General features: G+C 47.0%; 1 protein-coding gene across 5 annotated transcripts in view; it reads left to right on the plus strand.

Moving 5' to 3' along the window:
* The first annotated feature begins 1,895 nt into the window (after positions 1–1,895).
* The window catches only part of PITPNM2 (phosphatidylinositol transfer protein membrane associated 2), a 123,849-nt gene continuing 104,931 nt past the window's right edge, over positions 1,896–20,813 (plus strand). For 3 of the 5 annotated variants that reach the window (XM_033076125.2, XM_033076120.2, XM_033076122.2), the window contains exons 1-2: positions 1,896–2,000; positions 16,549–16,648. The gene's annotated coding sequence lies outside the window, so the exon portion shown is untranslated. Of the gene's footprint in view, positions 2,001–3,424; positions 3,902–16,548; positions 16,649–20,813 lie in introns of those variants that run through there. The other 2 variants (XM_033076123.2, XM_033076121.2) reach the window with 2 other exon arrangements.

The raw sequence follows: 20,813 nt of genomic DNA on the forward strand, positions 1-20,813 counted from the left end.
GCTGCAGTTTTTCCACTATTTTGTTATTAACAGGTGCAATTTTAAAGCATTCTTCAGAAATACCAGTCAGCCAGCGGGAGTTTTCCAAGGAATCCATCACAGGAAAATTTCATGAGTCCAGTAATGGTCTTGTTTTCTTTCATCAGTGCTACAGCAAAACCAAAGAATTTTCCTGACAGACATTAGAGGCAAGTAGGTAAATCAGCTCAGCTCTTTCAGTGCCTCTCCTTTAACCTCCCTTCATCTCCACTCCATTCTCTCCAGCACTATTCATATTCATGGACTCTTTTTTATTACATCCAGAAAACTGAATTGTGAGTCAGAATTTATTTTTTAATCAAAAGTCCTCCTCCATCTGTTGGAGCTCTTTAGGCTATTTCTGTTCTATTATAACACTGAAGGGGGGGTGGAAAAAGTGTTGCTTTTAGTAAACTTCTAGGCCAACCTTCTCAAATATCTGTGTGACCTGTTCAGTGTGGTGCCTTTGGCCTGATTCATCAGAGGGGCAGAGGCTCTGCAGTTCCAGATTAAATCAGTGGGAGGCCTGAATGCTCAGTGCTCCCAAAAATCAGACCCGAAGCACCAAAACTGGGACACAGGGAGCGTTTGCTGTGGGAACCAGCACTGTGCTGGCCCTGCCCTTTGCTGGACATGATCCTTCTGTTTTTAATCCCCTTTCAACTTCCCCTTAACACCGGAAAATTGCCTTGTTCTCTCTTTGAGGATTTCCAGATTGTACCAGAGAAGCTTTTGCTTCCTCTTAGGAGGATTTTAGTCATCTTCCTCTTGTGTTCTCACCTGACACCTCCCAGCTATGTTGGCATTTATCTCCTTTCCAGATCGACAAAGTCCTGCCTGGAGCCTCAGGCTCTCCTCTGCCTCAGTCTGCCCTTGCAAGACACTCCCGTACTGAGTTTTCATTACAATAATAAATATTTCAACTCCTCCAGCTCTGAGATTTAAACTTTGGAAAATAAAATTTCTGTTTGTTTACATCTCTAGAAAGCAGATTTTAAACGTTGTAGCATTTATAGGTTTAGGCATAATCTGCCTTAACGTGGAGTACAACTCGGTGTGGCAATGCAGGGAGCAGTTACAAAACAAACTGCGAGGGTTTGGCTTTGCAGAGAGGGAAGGAGCGCTGGGATGATGCATCCTGAATGAAAAACAACCGCAGGAAATTAACGGAGGTTTAAAAGGTCATGGTAAAATTCATCGCAGCTCTTTTTCTGAGGTTTCTGAATAAAACGATAACTGAACTTTTAGAGATTTTTTTTTTTTCACCCCCTTCAGCTTTGCAGACAGCAAAGTTCGAGGAGTCACCAGCACTGCTCTGGGGGCAGGTGAGGGCAGAGCGGGCTAGGGCTCGGTGAGCGCCGTGCCCCTCCCCGCGGGCACCGGCAGCAGCGGAGGAGGGCGGACCAGCCCGGGGGATCCCCGCACCATCCGCTCGTTCCCGTTTTTCCCCGCTCGTTCCCGTTTTTTTCCCCGCTCGGTCCCGGCTCTTTCCTTCCCCGCACGCCGGGGCGGTCCCGCTGCCCCGCGCTCCCCGCCGCGCCCGGCAGGCGGCGCCCTCGCCCTGCCCGCCCGCCCGCCTGAGGGAGCGCGGAGCGGCGCGGGGAAGGAAGTGGCGGCTCCCGGTGCTGCCGGTGCGCGGGGCTCGGCTCTGCTCTGCTCGGCTCAGCGCGTAAATCCGCGCGGCCGCCGTGCCACGGCAGGGCAGGGGCAGTGCCGGCGCGGTGCTCTCCGTTTTCCCCGCTCCCTCCTCCCCCGCAGCTGCGGCGGCCCGCCCGCCTCGCCTCTCCCCCGCCTCCGCCGTCCCCGCGCCGCGGCAGCGCCGGCGGGCGAGGAGCTGCCCGCGCCCGGCCCGCCCGCGCCGGGGATTATGCCAGCGGTGCGCGGGCATGCCGGCAGGCAGCGACCCGTAGGCAACGGCAGCCGCCGAGCCGCGGCGGCATCGGCAGCAGCAGCAGCAGCGGGAGCCGCGCCGGGAGCAGCCGGTGCGTGGCAGGGGGAGCTGAGGGCGGGCGGGGGGCGGCGGGGCGAGCACCAACACCTGGCGGCCCCCGGACCGGCCCGGCCGTGCCTCGGCGGGAGCGGGAACCGCGGCGGGCCCGAGGGGAGCCGAGCTGGGGTGGCCGGGCCCGCGGAGGGGCCGGTGCAGCGCGGGGGCCCCTCCCGGGACCGCGGAACGGCCCCCGTGGGCCGCGGCGGGTCCCGGCCGGCACCTGGAGGCTGCCGCGGCCTGAGCGGGGCCGAGCTGTCCGTCCTCGCCCGGGATGCGGCGGTAAAAGTTTCCCGATGGAGCAGTCGGTGACCGGGAGGGCCCCGCGGCCATGGCAGCGCCCGGCACCGCACGCCAGGGACGCGGGAGCGCAGCCCCGCGCTGCCCGGGTCCGGCGTGGGGCACAGTGGTGTCGGGCTGTCCCTGCGCTGGGGGGTTGCGGGCGGCACACACCGCTCCGTGCCCCGGGGACAGCCGGGGACCAGCGGACGGACGGACGGACGGAGCACCCTCCGCAGGGTCGCGGCACCCGGAGGTTCGGGGCGGTCACGGGTCGAGGCCGGAGCCAGCCCCTCGGAGAGCTCCGTCCTGGCCTCCTTCCTCGGGTACCGCATCTCCGAGCCTTGAATTTCACCGAATTCGGCTCCGGCAGAGGCCCCCGGTGGAGGTTTTGCCGTGCGATGTCCCAGGAGCCCCTCGGACGGGCCTGGCCGTGGGGATGGGGTGAAGGTGCTGCCCGTGGGTGCCTCTCCCATCCCTGGGGGAGAAGAGGGTGAGACCCGCAGCAGCCTCAGAGAATAAATGCCGGTGACTGGTTATAGCTGAGGGACAGCCCCGTGAGCTTTCGGGGCTCGAGACCCCGCTGTGCCGGGGCACTGCTGGGTGGTGACCGGGAGCTGGCCGTGCTCCTCAGGCGGTGCTTTTCCTTGAGGGAGTGGGAGGAGAGGATTCTTCTCTTTTGAAAGAGCAGAATGCCCATTCCTTAGCTGCGAGAGGGGATTCTTTTTGCTGGGCCTGGCAGTCCTTTCTCCTGGCCTCCCCATCCCTTGACAGAGAGAGTCCTGCCTGGTGTTCCCGAACAACCCCGGGCTCCATCCTGGAGCGTGCTGCTGCCCCACGGCTACAGCGTGAACAGCTCCAGCTTTTTGCCCAGCTGCAGGAGGGTTAAATCCCTTCCTTCACCCCCTCCCCAGGCTCTCCTGCTCCACTGAAGAAGCAGAAGCACAGAGTGCACTGAGGTGCTCGGGCTGGGAGCATCATCCAGGGGTCCCCTCAGAGGAGCGCTGTCAGCCACACGAGTCAGTCCTGTCACATTTCATGCTCAAATGGCACGACTGAGGTGCGGTCTATTTCAACTGTGTATTTCAGCAAAACAAAAACTTTCTTCATGTGTTGCTACCTGCTCTGAAGTGGGAGCTTCCATCTTCTCTGTGTGTCTGGAAGCTGCTAAGTGAGAATTGAATGTCAGGAAGTGTTTTCAGCCTTTGAAGACATAATCTGTGAGTGCTCAGCTCTGAGCAGGACAGTGGCGATAGATCAGTCTTTGTGGACAGCAGGATGTGAATAGGCGGATGTTGGAGTGCATGTCAGAATATCGGTGGCTGTAGACCTCTTTATCCCCTGATGGCACCGATTCCTGCTCCATGCCCACATCTTTCTGCTCGTGCTGTATTTTTATCGCGTGGTTTATTTTTGTCGTGACTGCGTTGTGCTCCCGAGTAACACAAGACGACTGACTGCCTCCCGGAGTTCAGCACTGGCTTCTGGGCGAGGGGTTCCCCCGCCTTCCCCCCAGTGTAGAACAGGACCCTGCTGTTGGCAGCCCTTTCCCTGTTTTCCTGTGCAGACCTCGTGCCGATGGCTGATGCATCTCGCAGTGCCTGGTTATTCTGACAGGTAACCAGCTCCTTGTTTTGGCCGCGGGCTGCTCGGTAATTGAAACGCCTCCTCGGGATATACAGAATAAAGGATGGCCAGGCATGAAAGCACGGTTGCAGACCTGTCCTGGCTTGTTGTTTGTCTCAGGATTCCTGCTTTGTGGTCCTTGCAGTGTGTTCTGGTTGTGGCAGCATCTCTGAGAGGGGAAGGAATGAGCAGCTGGGGCTGGGAACGCAGCTTGTGCTGCTTTTGATGGAGCAGAGTTCTGGTAGGCTGCTGGGCTTCATTAATCATATTTAAGTTTCTGTCACTAACTTTTAATTAAAAGCATAGTTGATACCACTTTAATGAACGTACAGATGTTAGCCATCTTCATGCATAAAAATGCTTTTTAATTCCCTTACTATTCCCTTTATGGCCCTTAGATGCTTTTGTTGCCATCTAAACCGTGTACAGTAGCAGCTGTTTATCTTCTTAATAAAACTTTTTCTTGCATCTGTGTTCGGGAAACAATAATGGTTTGAGTAAACAATTCCCTGGTATCCTTTAACAATATTTTTTTAAGAACTTGGCAGAAATGATCAGAACTGGTGCCTAAATAGTGAACTCCAAGGCTCTTGCTGACTATAGCCCTGAGCCTGATGTAAGTCACCTGCAACTTTGGTTGTTCTCGGGCTTATATGATGTGATGAAGAAAATAAGAAGCCCTCAGTGTATGACTTTTGATTCTGATGAGCTTCACGAGGATCCTTCCCCAAATGACAACTTCTTATTAAAATATCTTTTCTATTTTGGGTTTGCTGCTGATGGTGTATATCAATGCTTTGTCGCTTGTTGTGCATCTAACAGCCTGAGCATTTATTGTGATTTACCATCTGGCACGTGGGAGTTTTATCTAACTTCTCATTTTACTTGACAGCAACCAGTTTGGAAAGACCTTGTCCTGATTTTTTTTTTCCTCCTAATAGAAATTCTCAAAACTTAAAACTGACAGTGGGGCTAAAAGGTTTTGAGTTTAAATAATTACTCTCTTTTTATTCACGAATTGTTACTGCTTCTGTGAGCTGGCCAAAGAGAGAAGCAGCACATCCTTCAAGTGAGCTAATTTAAAGAAGGTTCCTCCAATTAGTCCTAAGGAGCATTAATCTCCCCTCTGCATTCAAATAAAACTCTTGTCATTCAGTTGCTGTCTTGGCAGCCTGAGTGGAAGGCTTTGGAAAATGGCAAGTGAAAGCTGATGCTTGCTCCTGAGTACAGTTTGACTCATGCCTTTCATGCATATTCACCATAATGTCCTGTTCCAGGATCAGCCAGATCCCTCGAGACATTTCTTCTTTTAAGGTGTTTTTCTTTTAGATTCCTCTTATCAGAGACTCAAATAAGAGGAGAGGCTAGAAACGGGCATCGATGCTTTGCTTTATTTTTATTTTCTTAGAAGGAAAAAGCAACCCATGGTTTTCTGAACAGCCAGTTTCTCTAAATGATGGAGATGCCTTCTCATTTAATTTTAAAACTGGCTGATGTAGGGTGTGATGCAATTAATATTTCTGTTTATCTCCCTAAATTGGTAAAATATGCCTAAATATAATTTTGAGCTGAAAGCATCTTACAAACAAAAATGTGCTGTAGTTTTCAGTGTGAATGGAAATAGAATAATTAATGGGGGGGAGGGAATAAATAAAACACTTTTTATTTATAACTTTATTTCCTGAGTGTTGGAGGAAATCCAAGTGCCACAAGATTGTACTGGGGCAGAGTCTGTCTGAGCTCACCCACAAACTGAAAGGGAAAGTGGCTTCTCTAATTGTGGTGCCCATGCCAAGAGTCCTAGGAAAATTTAAATGAACAAAGTAATGGATGGTATTTGGATGTTCTTAATGTAAGAAGAAAACAATCTAGCCTGGGGCTGGCTCAGAACCTGTCACTACAGGGAGTTCTCATCAGCACGATGCCAAGTCAATAGAGCTCCTGAAGCCAGGCTTGTGCATTTTCCATAGGAAAGAGGGGAGGGTTTGCTGGTGTGATTGGATAGTGGTTTTAATTTTTTCTTTTAATTAAACTGTTACTTCTTAGATGCTCACAGCAAAATGCTTCAGTAAATCCCACTGGAGAACTTAGAAACCAGCTGGAAAAAGGTATCTTTGATTGTGAAGGAGGGAGGGGGAGGTGCAGGGGACCCCTGAGGGATGGCAGGATCTGGAGACAGAGCTGCTTCCCCTTCCTGCAGCTCTTCCTGACTGTGTGACACAGGTCAGGCTTCAGAAGGAAGAAGAAATAAGAGGCTGCTCAGGCAAGTGGAGATAAAATGTTTTTGGGCAACTCTGGGTGCAGGGAAGAAATGCAGTTGGCACAGGGCTAAATGTGCCCTGGGGAGCTCGGCCACACCTGAGCTGATCCCAGCAAGGCGTTGCTGGCTTTGCAGGTAGAGGCCATCCAGGAGGGAAAGGGGGAAAGCAGCACCTCCTGCTCCTGTGCCAGGGGTGCTGAGGAGGGTGAGCAGGAGCCTGCCTTTGGGGAAGGGTGGGGGCCTGGCAGGGCTGCGGGAGCGGCGGTGCCCGGGTCATTGTCCTGGCAGCCTCGGGCCTGGCACCGGGCAGGGACACAGGGACGTGCCAGCGCCCTGAGTGTGCCCAGGGTGCCACCGAGGGAGGGACAAAGCACACACCTCGGCTGAGCAAGGAGTGCTGATAGGAGCAGGGGCACCCACGGCAGAGCCTCGGTCTCCCAACAGTAGCACAGGCTGATTTTTGGCTTCTCCTGATCCAGGTAGTGGCTGAGAACTCCAAATTAGATTTTTTTCTGGCTTTAAACAGCCTCCAGAAAATTTTGCTCAGACAGATTTGAAGACCTTCAACATCCAGAAGTCTGCACCCCTGTGGACCTCAAGTTGTTTTCCTGCAAAAATAACCCAAACCTGAATACTGAGTACCTTGGATAGCGAGGACTCTGCCCAGCTTTTACAGTCCTGGCTTTGTATGTTTGGACAGCTGAGGTTGGTGAGTGCTGAGATGTGGGCATGAATCTTAAAACTGTCCTTGGCAGGAAAACAGGTGGGATTAGGTGAATTGGAGGGAGTCCCTCGATGTTATGAGGAAAAGTGATTTGTCACTCATGGCTTTCTTTAAACAGCTCAATCTCCCGTCAGAGACCAGATACTGGGATTTCTACTCAGGGGATTTCCACCAGTTTCTATGGTCTCATGCTGGTGGGGGTGGAGAACTGAGATCCAGAAAATCCAGCAGTGGAACAGAGGTGGTTTGCTGTCAGCTGGGAGGGCACAGCTGGTGAGGACTTGGGGAAGAAAATAGTGAATGAACTGCTGAAAGATTGTAATTCATTACGGGACAGGGAGGGATTCCTGTAATGGACAGGGAAGCTAACTCTAATTTGTTTGGATTGCTGGCACTTACATAACAATCACAGAGCTTTGGGATACTAATTCAGGCTTAACCCTCAGAGCAGTGACCTGGGAAGGCATTTTAATGGCGTGATAACCAATTTGGAGGGTGGCAGTGTGTAATCACATCAGCACTGAGGTATCTGGGCACTGCAGGGGCGAGGCCGCGTTATCTCCGGCTCCAAAGAAGTTTGGTATTTGCATGACTTAACTCTGGATGTGTGGAGGGGACCTTAATTCTAATTCCATTATGTGCTTTAGAAGGTTATGGGAGGATTTCAGGTTTTTCTAGTACAGCCATGGTAAACAGTTCAGCTTCAGCTGTGTTTTGTACAGGTATTCGTAAGGAGTGGGGTTTGGGTCATTTTGTGTCTCTTGTCAGATGATTTGGGTTGGAGTCAGAGTTATCCATAGCAAAACCTGGAGGGCTGTGGGCATTTCTGAAGGGGTAAAAAAAATAATGGGCTACCATCAGCCACTATGTTTGGAAGGAACAGCAAAACAATTTCACGTGTTTATGTATAAACGTGGTATAATTATGTTTTGTATACATCAGAGGACAATTCATTGGGAATAATTTCACTTGTAATTTGTTTCAAGATCAATACCATAACTTAAATAACCTTCTAAAGGTACAAACACAGCAGAATCACTTTCTCTATGTGGGTGGCTTACCTATTTTAATGTTGCCTTTTTTTTTAAAGAAGGAAATAGAGATTTTATATTTATCATATCCGATGAAATTGAAATCTAAATATTTACATCTTTTCACTGGATCTGAGGTTGAGCACCAGCTGTAGGCGTTGCCAAGCTGTTTAAGTTCTCCTCCACAAAGCAGGTTGATTTCTCCAGGGTGGTGGAGAGATGGAGCCTCGTGTTTCTGGCTCTTCTTTCCTAGCCCGTCTCTGCATCTGGAGATCCTTCCCTCTGTGGGCTCTGTGACCCGGCCTCACGTTCAGAGGCTCTTCCAGCCTAAACATGCTGAAGCTAAACATGTGTTGTCTCCACCAGAATGCAGAGTAAGCTGCAAGCTGTGAAACTGGAGGGGGAGTTTGGGACACGAGGATGAAAATAACTCCGAGATATTTGGTGGAAAAGAGCAGGAGGGGGAGGAAGGCTCTCGCTTGCTTTTTCTCTGCCGTCCCATCTCCTCAGTGACATTCTCTTGTTCTTCACAAGCAAAGGTGGACGATCTCTTCTGTCTTAAACAAGGGAGCAGATGTAGAAAACGTTGCAGGCACAATTCAGCAGAAAAGACACTAAAATTCCTGAGGTTTCTGTCTCTGGTTTTGTTTTGCTTTTCTTGTTTCCTTGTTGGTTTCTTGAGCAGGCTCGACATGAGGCTTTAAGGCTTCTGCCCAACCAAAGTGAACTGCTGGAGAACACATAGCCTGTTTTGTTCTCCCTCTCTTGTTTTTAAGGATCATTTATCCAGACTCACGGGACTCTTTGTTTGTCTAACCTATCTCTGGATTGTAAAACACTGTTTGTGTTTTAACTTCAATGAACAGTAAACATCTTCCATCAGATATCCTCAAAAATGTGTTTAGCCTGGGCACAACTGTTTCTATTGGGACTAAAACAATTTTAATGCTCTCTTTTGCTTATATTTAATGCCTATAAATAAGTTTTGTTTCAAAAGGGTCACCTTCATCTAGCACACTACCACTGTGAGAAGAAAGGGCATCTTTGGGCAAGCCTAGTTGAAGAATTAAACTTTCTGGTTCTGCTTCTGTGTGTTGTCCTGACTTCCCAGTTTTCATTTATCCTTTTGCTTAGAGTAGGGAGAGATGGTTTGACTTGCCTTGCTAGAGGTAAGCACTTGGGTATCTTGAGGTCAGATTTTCTTCATGTCTGCCAAACATTTGGGCAGAGAGGATGGAGGGGGAAGAGCCTTGTGTCCTCCTGCCTGTTCCTTCATACAGGTGCCCCGGCAGAAAAAGGAGCTTGACATAAAGTGGGGATTTATTTCACTGTCTGGTGGAGCATCTGTAGCATCAAAGACAGATATGTCAGAGCACTTTCCCCCTCCCTGCTGTGTCTTTTGTTGTCTGAATGTCATTTTGCTGATAGAACTTGTGTTGTATTCCTTGTTATCAAAGTAGAACTGAAAAGAAAAAGACGTGATGCTTTGTCTTAAACATTGTTACCGAAATCATCAGCTAAACCGTGTTGAGTGAGGGTATTCATTCCTGGTTTAAAGACTGAGTATAATTTGTATTTCAGACCTCCCATTTTTCCTAAATCAAGTTTATGGTAGCAGCAGCCATGAGTGTCAGTTTCTGATTATAAACAGATTTGGAGCCACTAAAAACCTCCTTGAAATCAGTTTGACAACTGTTTGAGAACCACCTTTTTAATATTCCCAGCAAGTTCCCTGCTGAGGTCTTTTGCAGCAGCCTTGTAGATCTTGTAGATGTTAGTCTTTCCTGCATATTTTATTTTAACTTGCTCTTAAGCTTCCTAGGAGAATGCACATGGATAAGCTTTTCCAAGCTTTTTAAAAATTCATTTTTACATGGAAACCTGGGCTCAGCGAGATGAGAGCTGAGTGGAAACTGGTTGTGCTGTGCTGGAGGGTGCAGCACCCTGGTGTTCAGACCACCTTGCAGGGAGGTGCTTTTTGCTTTTGTTTGGGTTTTCTTGAGGCCAAATCCCAATTTCTCCCCACAGTTTCTGGCTCTCGTGGGTCTCTGGACCTTCAGGGGTGTGGAGGGTGCAGCAAATCCATCATCATGGGATGAGGAGGGATCTGGGGGTGCACAGGCTCGGATGGGAGGAGGACAGGGAGATTGGCTGGTGCTGGTTTTTAATTCCTGCAGCCTGTGACAGCTCTGAACCACCAGGCTCAGAAAACCTGAGCAGTTCCTAAGGGAGCATCACCCCAGGCCTGTGCTGCATGCCCAGGGCTCTGCACTGCAGGGATCAAGGGATATTCCATCTGGAGGTGGGAAAAACAACCCTGGCAGCCTTTGTTTCTTCGAGGCTGGCAGCAGGAGCAGAGTCAGGGACATATTTCCATTTGACTCATCCGTTGTTGAGATGGTGACACCCTTGAGTCACATTAAAAACGAGACCTTGTAGCTGAATTGGCACATCACAGAGCAGGTGTTTGCTGGGGTTTTGGGGGGTTTGTCCTTGTTACAAAAATTATCTTCCTGTTTGCTGAAATGAAATTGATTAATGGTGTTGCTGGTGTCCTGGGTTAAAAATAACTGGAAAACCTGATTCAGGTGGAATGCTGGAAGTTAGCTGTCAAGATAACCTGCTTGAAATAGTTGTAAAGGCCTAAAAAATAAAATAAAATAATCAAAAAGATGAGTGCCCAGTAGCCAGATGGTTGGAAGAGAACACCCCACGATCAATGAGGCAATATGTAAATATTTTCGATCATTACCACAGTACTGCTGTGTTGACATTGAAATTCAGAGTGTTATTCTGTGGGACTCCTCATTGATCAGCAGATGAGCTCTGATAAAACAGAGGATGAAAGCACAATACTGAGCATTATTATGGATTGTGGATTTCATTGACAAGGATAGGCTTCCATCAAGGGCTAGGAATGGATTTCAGCTCTCTTTAAGCACGTTACTGAGCCACTGTGTTCCTTCCCTGGCTGTCAGCTACCAATTAAATGGTGTTTTATTTCTTGAGCTGCTTTATTTAAGGTGAAATACTGCATAATTGACTAATTTTTCTGTGCTAATTGCTGCATTTATGTGGGAAGGGGCAAGGTGGAAGCTGACATAGAGTTCTCTGCTTGAAATATACCTGGCTAGAAATGACTGGAAAATAGTATCAATCAAACAGCTGAATTAAGATAATTTTTTTTTTCAAAAAAGATCCTCATGAAAGCTGGTTGTAGAGACCCTGTCTGGCTGAGTCACTTAGAAACCTTCGTGGGGTGATAGCATTCTCATGAATAAAACATGAAATGCCTTTGGCATACACAGGTGCTGAACCCACCCAGAGGCTTTTTCTTCTTTTTCTTTTTCTTCTCCTTTTTTTAAAAAAATCGTCAGTTTTACTGCTCTCAGAGGGGAGTCTGAAGCTTGACACTAAATAGACTCTTTGAAAGCTGCTTTTTAAGATCTGCACACCCCAAAGCAATCCCAGTGCTGAGCAGGGGCTGCTGGTGGTGGTTCCTGGGATCCCACCCTGGAGGCAGGAGGGAGGTTTGGAAAGGTGATGTGTATGGGGAACACCACCTTTATGTGATATTAAATGTGACTCTTCCTGTTTTACATACACTGGTGTGAGGTTCCTAAAAATCTTGTAAGGGTGCATATAGAATGTAGAGTTTGGGGATTTTTAAAAATATTTTTTTCTTGCAGTTGATCAGAGTAATGGGTTATAACACTTCCCATTTCATACAAGGGAATAAAGACATTTAGGAAAGGATTAATGACTTCTGAGGAAGGAGGGAGAGGACTCTTGGCAAATGAAAAGCTCATTATAGCTACAGCAGGATCCAGAGCCCAGGCAGCTTCTGGAAGCATTTTGCTGTTTGTTTTCCTCCCTTTCCCTTGGGTCTGGCTGCTTACAGTGCGGCCAGGACCTTGTGCTCCTTCGGGAACGTAACCCCGGGGCATTTGGAGGGTCCAGATGCTACAAACATCAGAGAGGGAAAAAAGGTCTCGGTGCCTTTCCAATCTGCTCGTATTTTCCAGTTAACTGCTGCATTTCTCTTGCATGTTGATTAATTTCCTGGCACATCCTGCAGCCTGTTCCTCCGATTAGAGTTCTTCAGGATTTTGAATTTATTTCCCTGTGGTTTGTTGATTTTTAGTTGCTCACTTAAATCCCCTTAGTGCTTTAGGGTGGCTGGTAGGAGAACAGAAACCACCTTTTCTGAGGATAAAGGGCTCTGGAGACTCTCTGTGGTCTGAAACTGGTGTTCCCAAACCATGGGCATGTGGTGTTTGACCACAGCTGACACTTGGTAGGGCTTAGAATTCATTTGTGCAGATTGGGCAAGAGCAGGAGGCTGAGCTAGACCAGCTGTGATGGTCATGAGGAACAGTTGTGCTGCTTCATTTCTCCCTGCAAGACGGTGCTCTCAGTGCCTCTGCCTTTGCAGAAGCATTTTTATTGCCTGTGCTTGGCAGGGCTCTGTTGCCCGAGGCCACTGAGTTGTGGTTTGGGGTTTTCACCAGGTGTGTTTGTCCCGGTAATGGTGAGGTGGGAGCTCTGCCTGTCCCACCTGTATAAAGTGATTTAGTGGTGGCAGCGATGGTGCCTCCTGCAAGGACTGCAAAGTGAAGTGCAGCACATCAGTTCAGCAGAGAAGCCTTCAGAAACCAGCAGAAAGCATCTTATAATTAATTAATCATCTCCATGGAAAGGTAAATGCCAGTTCTGTTAGTGCAATGTGGTATTTTCAACATTGGTTCTAAAAACGAGTGTGGCACCTCTGCCTCTTTGCAAAAGATATTTGCATGTGAATCTGCCTATTAATAGCTGTGGTCTGCTTTCCTGTGCCTCGGTGCTGCTGAGCTGTCGTGCTGCTCCAGAACCAGACGTGGTCTTTGATTCGGTTCTGGGCTCTCCAGTGCCCAGAGGCTTCCCTGGGGAGATGCTTCCCTGCAAGCCTTTCGAGGAAGGGAGAGTTTGTAACGTTCCTCTTTGCAAATCACCCATAATAAAAACGTTGTTGCAGCCGTTTGGGAGCTCTTGCATTAAGTTACATTTCTGTGTTTTTGTTGCGTTGCTTTTTCCTGGTGGTTTGGACAAATGTACCCCTTGTTTAACAATGCTGAATCCTCCCACACTTCGGGAGTTTAATTTTAAAGCTGAAGCAGTTTTAACTGTGTACTTGATTTCCATTTAGCAGAAACTGTTTCTGAAATACAGACAGGGTTAATGATTATAGAAGAGGATGAAAACCTGACAATTTTTAAGTTTAAATTTTGCCTTGGTAATCTGTTCTCACACCTAAAAATAAGTGAATTAAGAATAGCATCAGTGAGGCCTCTGCAAACTGCAGTGACTTTAAAAAGTGATGACTTGGGAATACAGTCAAGGTGAATTGTTTATGATTATTCCAGAAAACAAGTTTCATAAATGTCATAATGTCCTAGGCTGCATTAATTATCTATTACTTTTAGTGTTTGCTGCAGAGAAGATGCCAGTGTTTCTGTTTTCCCAGAGGCAATACTTTCAGTTTCTCTTGTACAGAAATGTTTTTGCTTTTAATCACTTTTGATTGCGCTACCATTAACAAGTGTGCAGAGGACCCAGTTTTTCTGTTTGCAACAATTGCTACAGACTTACTGTCACTGAAAAGAACTTTTGTCATCCTCCCCTAATTTACCACACAGAGAGAAAACCAAACCCCAGAACAAAAAAGAATAAAGGAGGTAGGAAGATTGATTTTTTTCTTAACAGGAGGAGGCTTTGTGGCTGCCCTTCCAGGTTTGCAGGTACCCTGGGGGTTTTGAGATTGGCCTCACCCAAACTCTGAAACCCTTTGAAGCCCTGTGTCCTGGCCCTGCTGATTCTGAGAACTGTTCCCTGCTCAGCAAAGCCAGACAGAGAGAGCAGGACCCTGCTCTGACTCAATTTTTTACAATTTATTTACCAAAGTGTGGGATGTAGTGGATGGTTCTTTTGGGAGGATGGTGTCTGGTATATCCAGCACCTAGAGAGACTTGTCTTGCTTGTGGAAAATGGGGAAAGAATGGATATGGACAAATCCCAATGTGCCTGAGGAATGAATTATTCTATAACCTGTAAAAATTGGTAAGGCTCAATCAGACTGGACGTGTCTTGAGTTAAAAACTACACAGCTATAATGAATCCTTTTAAAAGAGAAAGGTAATGTGAGGATTCTTATTTACTTGCAAATCATAATGGTAGAATGGCTAAAAGGACTAATGAAATATTTGCTTTCATAAAAAGGCATTTGAAATTCAAAGGCAAAGCAAGATTAAAATGTTATATTTAAATCTATTTCCATCATACAGATTTGAATAGTTGCTTTAGAAAGAAAGTCCTTTGGTCTTTGCATCATTGTATTGTATGTAACAGTAGGGGAAGAAACATTTTACATTTCCTTTTATGAAACAAATTTTTGCTTAAAGCATTCCTTAAGAATTTAGTGGGTTAATTCTACCCCAAAATACACACACAAAATACTGGCACAGGTATCAAATCACGGAATATTTTTTCTACAGTTATAAAGAGGATGTAATTTTAAAAGTAGTCATGATTTTCAGTGTTAATTTTGTTGTGAGCCTGAAGAATTAATTTTACTTCTGGTCTTGACTGTATCAATGTTGGCAGTAAGATCAATAGTCAATGAAAGAAAAGAAGACTAAGATTCAGTTCTCAGATAAATTCTGTTCAGATCCTAAACCACACGGCCACAGACTGGAGCTGTGGTTTCCAGCTCTAACAGATCCAATCTAAAAGTTGCATCACAGAAGGTTTAGAGTTAGGTTAAGCAACTTGATGCCCAAGACTGTCAATATTATTATTATTATTATTATTATTATTATTTGCCACCCAGCCTGGGAAAGCAGAAGTGGCATTTGGGCTCTATGTGCCTGGCTCAGCTGTGAATCAGCAAATGACGTTAATAAGCATTTGTGGACTAAATATATTTTTAAGCTGTCTGGCTGCTTGCTCTTGGTGAGATTTCTGAGATTAATGGTCCTGAAATGTTACTCTCGTTTGCTCTTCCTCCAGGATGAATCTGACCTGTGCAAGCACTATTATATCTTTTAAATTGCTGTGCAAGAAGTTACAGGAGTGAAGATCAGTTACTGGTTTTTTTTTTAAGCTGTTGGCAAGACATAAATTTATGTTAACTGAAGCAGTGTTTGCAGCTAAAGTATTGATGGTTTTTCCAAGCATTTCAGGTTCTGTAGGGCAGGGAACAGCGTGTATTGATGTTTTATGTATTTTTTGTGTAACACTTTGGTAGCAGGTACTGGTGTTGAGGCTTGGATCCAAGTCCCAGTCAAGGAGATGCTTTTATTTGTGTGGTTGTGGATGCAGATTTTTGCATGTCCCAGTGCAAAACACAGCCCCTGCTGCTGGGACGGAGAGCTGGGAAGGACAACTGTGCCCTTTGTGACCTGAAGGGGAAAGGAATATTTCTGCTGATGGGAGTTCAGGGAGATAGAGGCAGTTTTGGAGTGAGCATGTGGGTTTTGGGGATTCACAGGTGACTTGTGGGATGTACCCCAACATTCCTTAGTCCATCACCCTGTCAGAGCAGTGCTCAGAGAGCCCTGGCTCTGCTCTTGCTGCTGCTTGGAGGGTGGACAAAAAGGATAAGCCAAGACATTAAAGACCTAAAGGAACCTGGGTATGCTTGGGGAGATCAGTAGAGAGGGGAATGGAGAGCACATGTGTGTGCCCTAAAGTGCAATCCAGGTGCTTTAAAAGCAGCATTAAAACAGTTTGCAGTGGTTGGAGGTAAAGATGAGACTGCCTGAAGGAATCTCTTAGAAAGGCAATGGGGCTGCTTGGAATGAGGAGCAAAGCAATAACTCGCTCTGCAGGCAGCGTTACAGGTTCCTGCTGCCCTCAGCCCTCCTGACACAATCAGCCTTGGGGAGAACAGGTGGCTGCAGTGGGAGTGTAGATGGAGTGTCTGGGCTTTCCCGACCTGGATCTGCCCTCCTGGGTGCTGCTGGTTCACCAGCCCTGCCTTTGTTCCCTGGGGGAGCTGCTGTCTCCTTGCTCCTCCAGGTGTGGAAGGATTTGTGGGGATTACAAGGGCAACTCCAGCTCTGCTTCCACCCTTAAACGTGAGCTCCTGCCCAGGCTCTGAGGGCTCCCTGGAACAATCTGTGCTGTGCTGGGTTTGTCTGTGCTGTGCTGGGTTTGTCTGTGCTGTGCTGGGTTTGTCTGTGCTGATGTCTCATCCATGGAAGTCTGAGCTCTGAGTTTAGAAGGGAAATGCTTTGAGGAGAAGTGTTGTACAGAGGGCACGTGAGAGTGGTCAGTGCAACGCGTGTGTTTTCTTTTTTTTCCTTCCTAATTTCCATGAGTTGGAGATGACGATGACTCATGGTTTGGAACACACTTTAAATCCCTGAGGTGCTCATTGCCGCCTACTATCACGTATTGAATTTCTGACATACCGGAGGGATGTCTGCAGAGAAACTCTGATGTGCAATTATAAAATGTTGTAGCTTTATGTTGTTTGCATAGAAGCCATTAGCATGGTGTAACTGGAAAAATAATGCAGCTTTATTCTTGCTCTTGATTTCCCATGGGTATGGCAGTTCAGCAACTGTGTTCTGTCTTTTTCTAGGATGTTGACACATGTGGACCAACAGTGACATCCTTTTCCAGCAATGCTGTCTGTGTTCCCTCCTGCATTCAGAAGCATCTAGAGAGATTTTTTGCAGAAGGTAGGTTCTGACATTTCAGCTGGATGGCTGTTCTTTTTCTTATAGGTTAGAAAAAAAACAATTTAGATGTTACTAGGAGAATGGTAATTTATCTGAGGGATACTAACTCGCTGCTGGTGAGAGGGAATTAACCTTAGCTTGGGTTCCACATGAATAAATGCTTGGGAAAATGTGGTAAAATGGAGGCTGGAGAATGGCTGCAGGAGCTCTTTGAGAAGGGCTTGGCAGTGGCAGGACTTGGTTGGATCAAATTGCATAGATGTGTGCATTGGTAATAAACTTCTTTTGAAATAAAGCTTATGCTCCTTGCCTTTTTCTGCTTAGTCAGCATCCTTTTCTGCTTAAAATCATTCAAATAAATAAATTAAAAGGGAGAATGCCTGCACAGGATGTGCAATTAAGATAAATTTTAATTTAAATCTTGGTGAGTTTTTTTCTCAAAAAAAATCTTACCCTTGTTGATTTTATTTGTATTGAAATAAATAGTAGTACAGCTTCATTTACTACCATCACATTATAGTTTCACTGTGTGTGCCCAGCTCCATCCAAACCTCTTGTGTGAATTTTAGAGATGTATCTCAGAGTGTGAACTCTCACTACAAAATTAGTGGCTGGAGTTTTTTGGTAGAAAGGGTGTCAGCCTTTAGCCTGACTGCACAGTTCTGCATCTTCTTATTTTCCTCCAGTACATTGCTCAGCACTTAAGTGGGTTTTTTTTCCTTTATCTGAAATGGTCTTTTTAACTCCACCAAATGTTTCTTTGGGATGATACTAAAACTTAGCAATTGTCAGGTTTTGCTTCAAGAACAACAAATTGCTGGGAAGGAAGAGAAAGAATAAATGAGTTTGGATCTGAGACTGTTCACTTACCAGACTGAAATATGCTTTGATCTCTCTGGGTTTATACCTCAGGGTCACAGCAGTTACACTGAGACTGCAGTGACACCAGCTCTGTATTTACATGCAATATCTTTATCAGAAATTGCTGAAAACTAGGGGTGATTTGAATACCTTAATTGTCTCCTGTCAGGAAATTGGCTCCCAGTGAATTCATTGCCATTCTCCAGGTCGATTTACTTCCTGAAGCCTCTCTTTGGGATTAGCAGAGCCCAGTGCCAGGCTGGGTAGGCTGCTCCCAGTGCTGTGGCTCGTCCCTCTGTGGAATACCCAGATTTCCTCAGGAGAGAGCCCAGCAGCTCCTGCCTGCCCACTGCACTCCAGAGGAGCTGTGGCCAGGTCTCTCTGGGATCAAAAGCTGCCAGCAGCAGCTTTAACAGAGGAGTTTGTGCTCAGGGAGGCATTAATTGCCATGTGAGTTTGTCCTGCTGTGCTGAGGGGGAACATCTGTATCCCCAGAGCTTTGCCTCCTGTTTTAGGTCACGCTCTCCCCCACAGGCTGTTGTAGAGGGAGCGTTTTTCTCTGAATTAGCGGTAACAGCAGAGAAGAAATTCAATCCTTGGCAGAGCTTAGGGTTTGCTTTGCCCCAAGGCTGAGGCTCCACTCATTTCACCTGCCTGAAGGATTTTACAGGGCTGATGAGGTGCCCAAGTGGTCATTAATTCTCTGGGTAGGTGAGGGGAAATTGCCTCCAGAATGGTGTTCACAGGAAAATGAATCCCTGCTCTTGCGTCACCAGAGAGGAGTAACGTCTGTGAGTTGGCAGGTAGGGAATGCAGGGAGAGAAATGGGTTTTAAACCTTGTCAGGGAATGCAGTGCTCATGGAGACAAAAAGCTTGACCACCATGTCCAGGAAAATGCTGCAGGCACTGGGTAATTTCCCCCTCTGTTCTGCCAGCATTGCTGTGCAGCCCTTTGTTTTTCCAAACCTGGAGGCTTTCAATCCAAACTGCTGGGCAGAATGAAAATGTTGGGAGAATGCTCCTCTGCTAGTCATCCTTGGGAGTATTTTGCAGAGAACTATTTCAAAATCTAGGAAAGTGTCCTCAATCCCTGCTGTGAGCAGAGCCCCAGGGACGTGTGTGCAGACGTGAGCTGTGTGTGCCGGTGATGTTGGGAGCTGTGGGACCTGGGCAGGGAGCCAGGGGGGAGTGCAGTGTGATGAGGAGATGGAGGGTGTTGATACAGGATGGGGAGGGAGCTGCTGCTCTGTCCCTCAGCATCCTCACTTCCAGCTGTCCCAGGACACTGTGCTGCCTTTTTGTGCCTGCACTGCTCCTGCAGCTGCAGAAGCTTGGATGGGGTGAGTGCTTTCTGTCTGCAAGAAGAGGCAGAGGCTGACGTTGGGCAGGAGGATAACAGGAGGGAAGGTAGATGGGATTGAATCCAAGGGTGCCTGAGAAGATGAGAGGCAGGCTGGAGACAGGGGACTTGTGCACTGGGGAAGTGACATCCCCTCTCAGGGGTTTGTAACGCCACTGAAGGAAAGTGTTGTGTCCTGTCAAAAGGAAGCTCAGCTTTGCTTTGCAGTTGCCTCCTTCTAATGTCCTTCCAGCACTCCCTGCCTTGCCTGCAGCACCTGTCCCTGTGCCCTGTGCCATGCTGGGCTGTAATTTTCCACCCCTGGCTGTGTGGTGTGACCAGCATTTCTCCTTCCAGAGCCTTATGTCCTTTTATATGGACACAAATTGGGCTCAAACCTTACTATTTCTGCACCTTGTGCTTACCAGGGGACTTAGTGTGAGACCCATGACATGAGAATTGAACCCCTTTTAAGGGATGAGTTTGTGGAAACCAAATAATTGTGGAGAAATCTGTCTTCATGCTGGATCTTTCATCAACTGGATTGTAAAAGTCACTGTAAATTGTCAGCTCGAGGGGATAACACTGCAGGGAGCTGGGTGATGGCTGCTTTTGTACTGGCAGGGGGAGGAACCCTGTTTGCAGCATGGAGCAGCACAGTTGTGACATTCCCCTGTCCCAGTGTGTAAAGGTTGTGGGTTAGTTTGGCACTTGTTACTGTGTCAGAGAGGGAGAAGGGGGAGCTGCTGAGAGGTGAAGAAAGGGAATCTTGTAAAGGTGGGAGAGAGTTACAGGTAAATTCATGTAGACCTGACAGGACATAGATGTTTGGAAAGGTACAGAAGGATCCCTTTTCAAAAAGAAGGGATCTACAGAGTCTCCTGTATAATCTGGCACTGTGAAATTTCACATGGAAGCAGGGGTGAGTTTTCCTTCTTTTACAATAGAAACACAAGACACTGGAACTGTTTGGACATACATTTTTAACCGGGAGGAAAGGGCTGTGATGCTGCTGTGGTTGTAACCACAAACTAACTGACAGCTTCCTGCTGCAAGTAACTTTCTATAGATCTAAACCTCCTTCACTTGTGTTTGTTTTTCTATGTCGTTTACATGTCTGAGGAAGATTCTGTTGGTGCTAGGCTTCTATTTTTTGACAAAACCTTTGTTATAATTTGGGGGGATGGTGCCATGAAGAGAGATCATTACAGCACTGATACAAACTTAGGTGGAGTCCAGAAAGTTTCTGTATTTTACAATCTGATTTAATGTAGAAGTGAAGAAGTAATGCCATTAAATGTCAGACTGGTTTTGCAGTTACATTTGCATGTACAAAGCTCTGTTTATTTCTGAGGAGAAAAGATGTCATCATGTGAACCTGCCTGTGTGGCTGAGATGCTTCATCTGATATTTCCATGGCATCATTACTGGCTTCTAATTCTCCTGCCTCCTTCCCACCCTTCTCCCCTGTGATGTGTTAAATATCACAGCTGCAAAAAGGAGGGCACGTTTTTTCCCTGCTGTTCCCATTCCAGCTGGAAAACTTGGACAGAACCTTCCCTTGTGGTTTGTGATACTGTAAATAAAGGCTTGGGAGGTCACACGTTTTCCATCTCAAGTTATTTTGATTCTAGTGCTGGAATGGGAGAGGAGGAGGGAGGAGAGGAATAAAAATAAAAACAAAAACAAAACCTCAAACTCTTGTAGGTTATTGTGGGAAAAAGAGCTCATTAATGCAAAGGGAAAGCAATTGGAAAAAAGGCCTTTGCAGAGAGGACTTAGTTGTTGACTGAAGCTTTGACTTGGATAATTAGGGTCAAAGATTTCAAAGGAATCTTGTATAAAGCTGATAAATAAAAGTTGTCTACAAAGCTGAGGCCCTGAACACCAGCTCCTGTGTTCTGGAGCTATTGCTGGGCAGTTGCTGTCTGCCTTAAAAGGTGCAGCAGCCTGACTCTATAGGC

The sequence above is a fragment of the Catharus ustulatus genome, chromosome 18 (genome assembly GCF_009819885.2).
Source record: "Catharus ustulatus isolate bCatUst1 chromosome 18, bCatUst1.pri.v2, whole genome shotgun sequence".
NCBI classification, from domain to species: Eukaryota; Metazoa; Chordata; class Aves; order Passeriformes; family Turdidae; genus Catharus; species Catharus ustulatus.